Below are 12,188 nucleotides of genomic sequence, written 5' to 3'. Positions count from 1 at the left end.
GTCTTTATACGGTTATGAAGGCATCAACTGTACAGCAATTGTAAACGTTGTCAGTGTCATTTTGGCTCAGGAGGGCTAATATTTTAATGTGAAAGTACTAGTTCACATGGTCTACCTGGCTCACAGAGTTGGTGTGAAGCTTGACCATGAGGATGACCTTGGCAAACATAATAAAATAAATATTGCCGCACCTGGGATTAGAACCCGCGGCGGCGCGAGCAGATCAATTTCGCTGGCCTGTGCACGAGAGCACTATGCTGCTGCCGGAGACGATCCCGGCTCGCGTTAAACTGCAACACACGCTCGCGCTGGGCATTGCATGTCGTCGTCTTCCATCAACTAAATTTACTCTAGAACTAATCACGTCGCCAGAAGTGCCGACGACCTAGCAAAGCAAAACAATGAGACCAACGGGTGTCAAATAGAGCTCGAAAACAGTCTCTCAAACTTCAACGTTTAAAGTCACTTCCACCGTCGTCATATTGCCAGCTCACTGACAATCGCCCCACTGTTTCCCCGTCGGTATCAGCAGCGTATCTGCCTGAAGGGTTCATATTATACACGGATGCATCACATTCTGCAGAGAGGGGAGTTACTGCTGTGTATAGTCCATCTCATCCGTATCTCAACTCTCGCGCGACGTATACTGCGGATACGTGCACTCCCCTGGCATTGGAACTTCAAGCCATTTATAATGCCATTGCTTCCCTTCCTCTCGTTCCAACATTCAATACAGTTCATATTTACACAGACTCCCGCGCCGCCCTTAAAGAGCTTAAAGCTGTTCGACGAACGTTCCAGATTTCACAATCAATTCATGTGATCTGCGCAAAGTATCCATGTCCTGTGCGCATACACTGGATTCGCGGCCATGCCCAGGATCCACATAACATTCAAGCGGATGCTATGACTCATCTTCATGCATTAGACTATCCGCCACCTTCCCCTCTTCCCCCAGATCCGTTCTTGTCCCATGTTTCCGATTCCGAAGTTCTGCGCCAGCGAACACGCGCTCTAATTCCTCCGTGTTCGCACTCTCTCCCCCGTAGTCTTACTCGGCAGGAGGAGGTATCCGTGTGCCGGATTCGGTCAGGGGCGGCTCTGACACCATCTGTCCGTCATCGGTGGCGTGCCAAAGATCTGCCAGCACCTGACAGGTGCCCTCACTGTAGCGCTGCACCGGACATTTGTGATGTGCGGCACTTGTTATGGACGTGCCCAGCGACGGCTGCTATCAGAAAACGGCTCCTCAGGGAGGTGGGCCTGCAGTGGAACCGCGAAAGTGACTACGTGAAGTGGACTATGGACAACCGTTTCATTAGCAACCTGTGCGACTACCTCAGCGGAACGGTTCTTCACTCCTTCTTTTAACTTTCAATCCCGTGCATTCCCCCCCCCCCCCCCTTCCTTTTTCAACTTATGCCTCATGGCACACTTCTCGAATAAAAAAAAAGACACGTGCCGTAAGGGAAGGGGTAAAGGAGGGACTGAGAGAAAAAGATGTGCCGTAGTGTATGGCTCCGGAATAATTTCGACCACCTAGGGATGTTTAACGTTCACACACATCGCACAGCAGACGGGCGTCTTTGCGTTTGGCCTCCATCGATAACGTGGCCGCCGCAGTCGGGTTCGAACCCGGGAAATCCGGCACAGTAGCCAATCGCCACGTAAGCCAATCGCTCGAAGTGTCTGAACGAGGGGACTTGCATTCGCCACACGCTGGTAGCATGTTTCAAGCACTCGGTCGCGAGGAACTTTTCCTCCCCGAGAACACGCACACCAATAACTTTTGCTGCTGGTGGTACATACATTTACGCGGTATGAACTCGACTCTGTTCGATAGGATTACGCAGCAGTAAAAGCCTCCGAAGAGAAAAGTGACCATAAGGTACAACTGCTGTTTTCCCCAAAATTAGTATAGTACTAACGAAGGCCGTGTAGGTAGCCGCGCAGCACGGAAAGCTCACCTGAACTGGCTCCAACGTGTTATACTTGAACACTGCAGCATAACTTTTTGCTTGCGCTTAAAGATGCACTAAGTGTTACAACAAACGCAAGAATACCACCAATACAGCCACAGATACAAACGACCCGCGGCACGCAGGACGATGCTGATGTCGATGGGCAGGTCGTCCCAGGCAGATGGCGCTACAACGCAACCTACGAAATGAACTTTTTCTGCAACTGATACGAAATGCGCTGGAAACATGGCTCACAATTATTAAGAAATGACACCACAATAGCACCATAAAAACAATGAAAGCTGAGAGCAAAAATAAAGAAAGTACCGATTTTATACAAAACTGCCAACCATAAAATCAAAACCGAAACTGCAAGGAAAGCACTCGGAAGGCAACTTCACCATTTTTTTTGTCATCGAAGCGCTTTCACCTACGCTGCACCAACTTGAGTCTTAATTTTGAAGCGTGAAATGTTATTTCTAAAACCGCCGCCATTTTTTTCCTGTCAGAGTCGCGACAACGCCTGCGTCACGGCAGCGGCAGATCTGCCAGGCATGAGAAGTATTTCAAGCAGAAATTTACAAGCTACATATGTACACCGTAGGTCTAGATACTCTTTCTCGAATCAAAAGCTCTCTCATAATCGAAACAAGATTTGTTTCGGTTCAATAGCGTTCACTGCCATCAGACAGTACACGGGCCTCTAGCATTAACGCCTCCATCGAAATGCGACAGCCGCCGCGGGATCGAACCCGCGTCTTTCGGGTGAGGAGCCGAGCACATTAACCACAGCAGCGACTGAACGGAGGTGGTGGCATTCATGGAGGTACATGGAAGATATGTCGAAGCTATTATAAGTATGCAATCTCAACCCCTTTTCTCGAGGCGTCATATCTCGTTTCACAATTGGACGGGTAAAGATTTCAGGCTGAGATAAGCCGCGTTTACAAGAATACAGCAGTGCCGCACCTCATATTTCGCGGACGCGACACGCCACTATTCACATATGTACTATCGGGCACAAAAGTTTGCGGGACGAGAGTTTTTGGAAAAACGTTTATTGCAGCTCCACCTCGCTATTCAGTCGCCAGATAATGTATGAGGTATACAAAAGAGTGCTTGGCTAAGGTGGCCTAGCTTGGCCATTGTCTGGGCCCTTGGCAAGTTTCGACTTTATCATAATGGCCGTCCTTTTGACGTGGTCACCAACCACCATGTCCTATGCTGGCTTTCTTCGCTAAAAGATCCCTCCGGTCGCCTGCCATGGCTGGATGGACTCTCCATCTACAAGAGTATAACATACGTGTTGTATATCGGTCGGGCCGCAAGCACCATGATGCTGATGCCTTGTCCCGCTCCCCGCTACTGGCCGGGCTTGCCAGCCTCTCTGCCCTCGAATTCGATGCGCCTTTGCTCAACTCCTGCGACATGACTTCTGAGCAGCGTAAAGATCACTGGATTGCCTCTCTTCTTGACTTTCTCTCTGCCCCATCTACGGCACCAGCGTACCGCACGTGGAAAATTTGTAAACTGTAGGGTTTAACATCCAAAAACAACCCGGCGCCTTCAAGGGTCGCCTTAGCGGAGGGCTCCGAATTAATTTCAAGCACGTAAAGAAGACTGAAGAGACATGCGCTTAATGTGACCATGCTGCCTCGAGAACTTTTGCATTGGCTGTCAGAAGGAAAAGGCCAAAGGCTATCTCGGACTATTTCCTGCGTAGTGTCTCAGGGTGTGAGAAGCTTCAAACCATTTAGGTAAAAGAGCTAATTGATCAACAGCTCAGAGCGAGACTAACACCGTTCTTGCTTCAGGTTGTTGATAAATTTGACCTCACCATGATATCTGCTAGGCATCCTGGTTAGCTTAAATATAGAGTGACTGGCCAGGCAAGCAGTGGTCGCTGCTTTTATCCTCAGGCTAAGAAGAATTTTCCTTCAGCTGCAAAGCTTCTGAGAAAGCTGTCTAGCTTTGCTCTGCAACCGTATAACTGCGATCAAGTAGAAACTCATGAGTAATTACAGCCTAATTGAAATGCACTTCACCTCTAGTGTTTCCCTTAAACACTTTGGACTACATTCTGAATGTGCATTCCAAGAGCATCTTCCATGCCCCAATATTATCCTTGCCCTAAAACAGTTAGCAACCTGAAACTCAAAACAAAACAAGAGGCTCCAGGCTGACACTGTCAACAGGAATTTTCTATTCAGTATTTAAGAATATATGCATCCTATTGTAACGATATTTTTGATACAGCATTGTGTACACAGACTTAGGACGCAAATCAATCGCACTCTCACTTTACAGTTCCATTCAGTGCCTCTCATGATGAACCTTCATGTCTACTCTTTGGTTATAAGAGGGTTTTTGCTGCAGTGCTGCCTCCATTACCTACCCCTTTCCAATTTCCTATTCTTATTTTGCCAAGGCTGTGGAGTATGATTGCACCTATTTCAGTTAATAGGTATATTTAGCAGGCTAGTAGCTGCAGTCCACAGAGTGTTTGAAGTTACTTTCCTTGCAATAGAATAAATGTAGCAGGAAGCTTTTAGACAACTGGATTCTTTTGCTGCAAACCTGTTGGACCTAACATGTGCTTTCTGGCAGTTTCTGAGGGTCATCTTTCTGCATTTTTGGAGTACACTGATACTTAAAATTAGAGAGAATGTTAGATAATGCTTTGCGCAACATGCATGAAAGCAACTTCACATTTTTTTTTGCCGTGGCTGCAATGCTAGCAGAATGACCTAGAGCATGAACTAACACATGCTGACGTTTCAGTTTAGGTTCCCTGTTGGGCTTTCTAGAAACTATATGCTTGCTGCATGAAGTCGAGGGTTGGACGGAAACCTGTCTGGTCGGGGCTGTACGTGGAGAAGGCAGAACACCGAGCAAAATAAAATGAGCTCCTAAATGACGTTTCAGCTCCCACACGGGAGCCTTGTTCACAAACAGGTGCAGACGTGTAAGGCTGGCTATTTAAGCTTGAAAATGTGCCCTAGGCAGCGAGCGTATTGACTAGGAAGTGCCCCGTCAGTGCGATTAAGAGTGTGTTTGGTTGTCTGGATCATTAAGGATTCTAGATATAGACAGCTCTGGAGATTCTTTTCTGTCTTCAAAATGCACGCGTTGCTCAATCTATATGATGCTGCTTGCATTCAGAATTTTCGAAGAGTGCATTTGACGAAGCTTTCTTGTTTGCAACATCATACTGGTGTTGTTTCAACCTTTAAACCAAGTTTCCACTTTCACCCACATGCACATGGTTTTACAGTCTCTGCACGGTATACTGTACACTACGCCCGGAAATTTTTTTTGGTGCGGACAACAGCTCTATACCTGGCTTGAAAAGCGATTATATTCTAGAGTTTTGTTTTTATTCATTGTTCTCAGCAATCACTGTCTGCAACTCTCTACTAACAATCTTCACATCATCTAGTACAGAAGCATGATTCCATAAAAGGTTCAAAAAGTGTGTACTTTTTAATTACCTTCATTTGCCATGCCAATGAACCTTGTATTTATTGTGTATGGCTTTTATTGCTTGAGTGCTTTTGTATAGTATTGTGTTCTCTTTTTACCATGCTCCTTAATGAGTTTGTAAAATTGAGCATGCATAATCTAATTTTTTGTTGTGATTGTAATTCCTGCTGTACCTTTTTTCCGATATGTAGTTGCTATCTGCCATATGTTTAATACGTGTCATATATACAATTAATAACAGGAGGTCCCCCTGACAGTTTCTACTTGGGGCCTCCTCCTCTACTAATCTATTTACCTCATGCCTGCACTAGTTTTTGAATAAACAATAATGTATGTCAAACAAAACTTTGCAGTGGTTATTCGTCATCTGCATGCCGCCTTGCTCACATACTGTTAGATTCACACCGCCTGCTAAGCTAGACCGCATGCTGAAGGTCAGATTTTGAGTTAACAGGATTGGTATATGATTCCAAGATGTTAAATAGGCCAAGGTATTTGGTCCTGATGATATTACTCCAGTGTAATTCACAAATTGTGTATGATTCACCTACTTTGCTAAAATCTTTGCAAACTGTTCACAGTACCTTTACAAGAAAGTGTCGTAATCACTTCGATAGGTACAGAGTTAATCATAGTACTTTAAGAACAAGCAAGAAACTTATGTTTAGGAGTGCTTTTTATCTCAGGCCTTGGATTAAGCATGTGAATTACATTTGGAACGAGGCAGCCGTCAGCTCCTGGTTTATTACAGTAGAGATTCGGTCATTTGCAAAGTGATTTCAGAATACAGCTGATAGTCAAGTCTGACCTATACTTGAGTATGGATGTGTTTGTTGGGGCTTGCATACATGGCCACTTATAAGTAAATTGAAAAAATTCACAACAGTGCGGCTTGATTTCCACTGGTAAATTAAAGACAGCAACTCAGAATGACAGAGCAAGAGCATATGCAAACTGAAATAGAAACAGCAGCAGAACGACCACGGGAAAAATCTTTGATTAAAATCTTTCTACAATATTTACTTGCTAAAACTGCTGCAAACTGTGAGAAATATACTCAGCCAACAACGTAATTACATATTCAAGCATTTCAAGGTAAAAGCTTTCCTTAAAGAGTGATGTTTTCCATTCTTCTGTTTTTACCTATCCTAGAGTAGAACAACTTAGTGTCAAGTACTGTTCATAGATTATCCAATGGTACTTTCTTCCATGATTTCAATGAGTAGACTGTTTTCTTTTTCAATATTTTTAACTCCTTGGATGCTATGGGGTGGTGCAAGTAACTAATAAAAAATATATTGATCAGAGAAGTAGCCGCCTTTTTTTATATTCTGAGGACACTAGATAAGCTCCAAGCCATCAAAAGCGGGCTCACTACACAACATCAAAAGAGTCATTATGCATTGGATAAAATGAGCAAGCACATAAACCATGCATTGAAAGCAGGTCTCTAAGTGAGAGAAGCTTGCACTTTCAGAAGCAATATCACTTATGTTTACGACCTACCAGATCACAGATTTCAGAAGATATGTGGATGCCACATCGAGCTCAGATTAGACACAGAGCAGTGGATGCAATATTAATAATGACTACTGCTTGCACAGTTTACTTGGGGGAGGTTGTGCTTAGTGGGATTTTTTCCTTCCTGTGCCCAATGTTAAGATAATACAACAAGTATATTCCATCATGAAACTGTTTGCAACAGTTTTTAAATTAAGGAAATGATCTTACAGCCCAATACACTGTTCTAGGTTACCTGACACAATTGGCACAAGCTCCTTTATTTCAGTTTCGTCTAATCAATTATGCGACAACGTCACCCGTAACAGCGCGCAGCTTTCATGAGAGGTGTGAGATAGATATGAACGTTTGATGATTCAGCAATTTTAAGAAAAAAGTGCCACAACCCAAGACGAAGAATGGGCAAAATGAGTATAGACTCTCGTGACAATTTTTGCAGTAAACCACGAAAATATACATCATTCAAAAACCACTCCGGCAGGGACATTGCTGCAGCTCCGTTAAGAGAAAAGACTCATCATAGCGATGGTTACGCAAAAAATCACCGACAATGAAACAAAAGTGCCAGAAGGAATGTTGGCTTTCTTATTGTGAAAGGCCAGGAATTTTACACACTGCCTGTGACACTCACCTATTCGCACAAATGCAGGCCAGGCTAGCGTTACTACAATACAACATGGGCCTGGCAAACGCTTGCATTTGTCGGGAACGGACCTGGGCAACGCTGCACTTGGCTGCAGCGTCTGTTTTGGCAACATTGCACTTGTCGGGAACAGGCATGGGCAACATTGGGCTTCTCTGCAACGGCTAGCAAATGGAAATACGCCACTGGCACCGGCTGCCCGATTTGGGGGGGAAGCCGTTCCAAAAACATCCCCCTCCGTCGGCTCTGGCGGCGACGGAGGAAGCGAAAAACCGACTATGAGAATGTGGCCTTAAAGTGTCGACTAATTGACCATTTGCGGAAAAGCGAGCGCCGCCTGCCGTAGGAACAGGGAAGCTCCGCTGGCACTTTTGGTTGGAAAGCGGTTCTCGGCCAAACATGTGCAAGGCAGCGTTCAGCAGTTCACGTACGCTTGTTTTGTTGTTTTAGTGTTGTTTCTTTACCAGAAACGTGCGTTTGATAACGAAAGAGGATGTGAACATCCCACGACCGTTTTTAGAAACGGGGTGGAGCGAAGAGTTTTCGCGTTATAGCCCAAAAAAAGACCGTGTGGCAATACCTACGCTGTGCTACCTCAACGGAACGCCGAATGACCAAACGAAAATGCGCATGAATGTGCGCCTATGCGCGGGCGAGTGCAACAATATAATGAGATGCACTTTCTTAATGCACACAGACGTTTATGTTTGCGCTTCCTTGGGAGGGCAGGAGTTTCTGCTAACTTCACGCACCACCTTTAGCCGCAAGCAACACTTAACTGATTAGTAAACGACCCGTTGTACTATCTCGATCACGGCTCGTGCTGATACGGCAGAGAATTACTTTGCGTGCTAACAGGCCGGTGGAGCGTTAGAATGCACGGATATAGGCGAGGTTACGCTCTGAAGCGTGCTTTCGCTGTTCAGAAGCACAGCTTGACATTGTAGCATTTATGGTGAATGTTTATACTTGAATAAATAATTTACCTGTCACCGAATACGCACGTGCGTCGATGCCAAAACTTTTCAAGAACGACAGAGCTGTGCTCACTTGGCAGCAAGCGCAAAATGTAGCAGGAACACCCGTTTCGAAACATGCTGGATGCGCGCATTACTTGCCCCATTAGCGGCTTCGTCTTTGCGCCTTGTATCTTGTCGCGGCTTTTATTACGTCCAAGTATCGCTATTGGAAAACGCGTGGTTAGTTTAACTAGAAGCACGTTGCAGTTACATGGCAGTTACAGCTCACATCAATCGCCGCACTACAGCGCTGGAATGCACGGCGGGCTCATGTTTTCCAAACAAAACCAAATGGCATACAGAGGGCGCTTGCTGCGCCTTCACCGCGCATACGCAGACACTTTTCTGCGAATGGTCAATTACAGCGTACACAACGCATAAAGCGATGCGTACGCAAGCTAGCTGCGTGCGCTCCCTTCCGACGCTTTCACGTCATGCGTTTATTTCGGAGGAGATACAGGTTGGCCGCGCTGCTCAGAATACTCTTGCAAGGTGGGGAGACAGAAATTTTTGAGGTAGTCGACGACACCGGTGCACCCATTGTCCACGGAAACCAGCGCCTTTATGTGGCAGCAGGTACGCATGTGTATAGCTCTCTCACTATGTATGTATATGCAATATTTGATCATGTAGTACTTAGTGCGCAATATATGTGGTTTCCTTTGGTTGCGGACAACGTGCAGGTTTGGCTGAATGCTGCGGCAGCCCCCGTCCCACCTATCACCTAGCCCGCAAGGAGTTGTGGCCTCTGGCTACAGTTCTGTTCCTGATTGACGAATATAAAAATTCCAAATCAGACCCTTCTAAACGCCTAAGAACTAAAAGACAGCTCTGGGAAAATTTGGCACATTTGGTGAATCCAATTTCGGATATGATTTGACCCATTCGCAAAGTGAAAACAAGTGGCGGGGTCTTGAGAAACAATATAAAACGGTGCGACACCATAAACAGCCAATCAGGGGCGGACCGGAGAACATGCGACTTTGAAGAGTAGGTATTACTTGTAGAACATGATCTCAGTTGAGTTAAGTTCTACTGAATGAAAAACTTGAGTTTTTTTGATTATGCATACGTGACTTTCGCCCCTGAAGCAATTTTGTCATTTCACAAACATGTGAATAATGTTGCGGCATCCTTTACTCCCGCTTTTTTTCTCCTACACTTGTAGATCTCTGCTACTGGTTCTGAGCTCCGCACAAAGAGCAGCGCGTCGTCCTTTCACGTGAATGCAATGCCAGGACGGTTTGGCTTATGGTTTATAGGGGTTTAACATCCCAAAGCAACTCAGGATAAGAAAGACACCGTAGTGAAGGTCTCCGAAAATTTCGACCACCTGGGGTTCTTTAACGTGCACTGACATCGCAGAGTGCACGGGCCTCTAGAATTTCGCCTCCATCGAAATTCGACCGCAGCGGCCGGAATCGAACCGGCGTCTTTCGGGCCTGCAGCCGAGCGCCATAACCTCTGAGCCACCGCGGCGGCTAACAATGCCAGGACGAGCGCCGAACCTGCTGGACGGCTAATCGGTTCCTGCGGACTGCAGCTGCGGGTGAACCCGCTGTCCGGTGACGTGACTGGCAATCACGGGACTCAAATTTGCGCGCCACCATGCTCCAATAAGAATAAACACCGCTGCGCCATGTTAGTGTTGACCTGGACATTCAGCAGTAGAGTGAGATGCGCCTAATCGCAGCCTTCGGCTCCAAACCGACCAAGAATGCAGTTGTTCGAGTAGCTGGGAAGGTGAACTTGCTTTGCAGCCAGAAATACAGTAAATGTGATTAATGAAAAATACAGAAGTCCTGGTACAGTGTTTTTCACATCAAGCGAGTTTTTTTGCGAGATAACGCTACAGAAGCACTTTCACTATCCCTATCTCTGCGCATGTGAACTACCTGAGAGATAATCAGCATCCAGCTGATGTAAAAGAAAAACATATCTTTGCGAGACTTGCATCTTACACAGAATAAAATTGTATTTTACAGACCGTATTCTAGAAGCTGTACCTTTTCAAAACGACTTCTTTTTGCTCAAAATTTGAATTGTCGAAGCGAGTTTACTTTGGGGATATTTTCAGACACACCGTAATACACTTCACACATTGGTGCAGTTTGTGGCACATAATAGGATTCAATTCTTGTTAAATAACACTTACCTCTTATTTCACCTATTTTAAATTTTGGATTACAACAACGTCGACCTATGTTGCGTAGTTTTGTAATAAATGCACGGACATCATGCATCAACTAGGGGCGTGCGAATATTGAAATTTTCATATACGAACTGAATACGAATATGAAGAAGAAATTATTTGGAATAGAATTCAGTATAAAAAAAATAGAATGCAACGGCGCAAGAAAACAAGGAGGAGAACACACAATAAACAGGACGGGCGCTATTTACCAACTGATTCATTATCTAGAAAAAAAGTTTATCATTGCTTAAGAATACACATCAAATACAACATAAAAGCAACCGTAAAAAACGAGTAAACCGAGTAAATCGCGGGCGTTGAACCATTCAAAAATGCAATCTCTTCAATGCTAGTGGTACCGACGGCTTCCTCACACACATGGGGCCCCGTTGCTTGATCAAGTATGCCGCCATTATTTCTCTTTTCAGCTTATCATTCGGCCGACCAATGAACTTAGCTTTTTCAAAAGCAGGACAACAATGACAACTTCTACGGTGTGTTGCCATGTGGCTACCATAACCATTTTTCACCTGCGTATCACGCTCTCTCTCCCTATCATGAAAGCACTGGTCAGTCTGCCTTATGCATTCAAGGCCACATATAAGAGCAGTGACATGGTCCACATAAGCCGTGCACTTTGTGAACACAGTTTCGTGGTTTTTGCTACATTCTCTGAGAAGTTTTTCCTTATTTGCAAACTCTGCGACAACCTGCAAGGTGCAGACAGAAGATTACATTCTAACCAAGTACCTGCTGGCCACCTTCTTGAGATTGTGTGACAGGCGATGGATATAGGGAATTGCCACGGCCAGTCCCTTCTCCTTGTTCATATCCGTCTGATTATTCTTTGATGCAGGTTTAAGTTTTTTAGAAGTGTTTAACAGACACTCGTGGCCAAAGGACCTTGGTAACCCGCTTTATAATTTATTTTATTCTGCGCGTCAAAGCTCCGTACTAGGTCATGCTCACATGATTTGTTCATAGCCGCAGTAAGGCGTCACAATTATTCTACGTTTGAGAAGCTTTGAATGAGCGCTTTTAAACGAAAAAAGTTATTTGGACGAACGGTGATTGCAACTACAGCATATATGCCTATCTTTTTTTAAATGCAATAATAAATCTAAGAACTGGTTTATGGTTTTTGGGTGTTTAACGTCCCAAAGCGACTCAGGCTATGAGGGACGCCGTAGAGAAGGATTTCGACCACCTGGGGTTCTTAACGTGCACTGACATCGCACAGCACACGGGCCTCTCGAATTTGGCATCCATCAAATTGTACCGCCGCGGCCGGGATCGAACCCGTGTCTTTCGGGCCAGCAGCCGAGCGCCATAACCACATAGCCACCGCAGCGGCTAAATCTGAAAAC

This window comes from Amblyomma americanum, chromosome 1 (genome assembly GCF_052857255.1).
Source record: "Amblyomma americanum isolate KBUSLIRL-KWMA chromosome 1, ASM5285725v1, whole genome shotgun sequence".
Lineage (NCBI taxonomy): Eukaryota > Metazoa > Arthropoda > Arachnida > Ixodida > Ixodidae > Amblyomma > Amblyomma americanum.
This window is presented reverse-complemented; position numbering follows the sequence as displayed.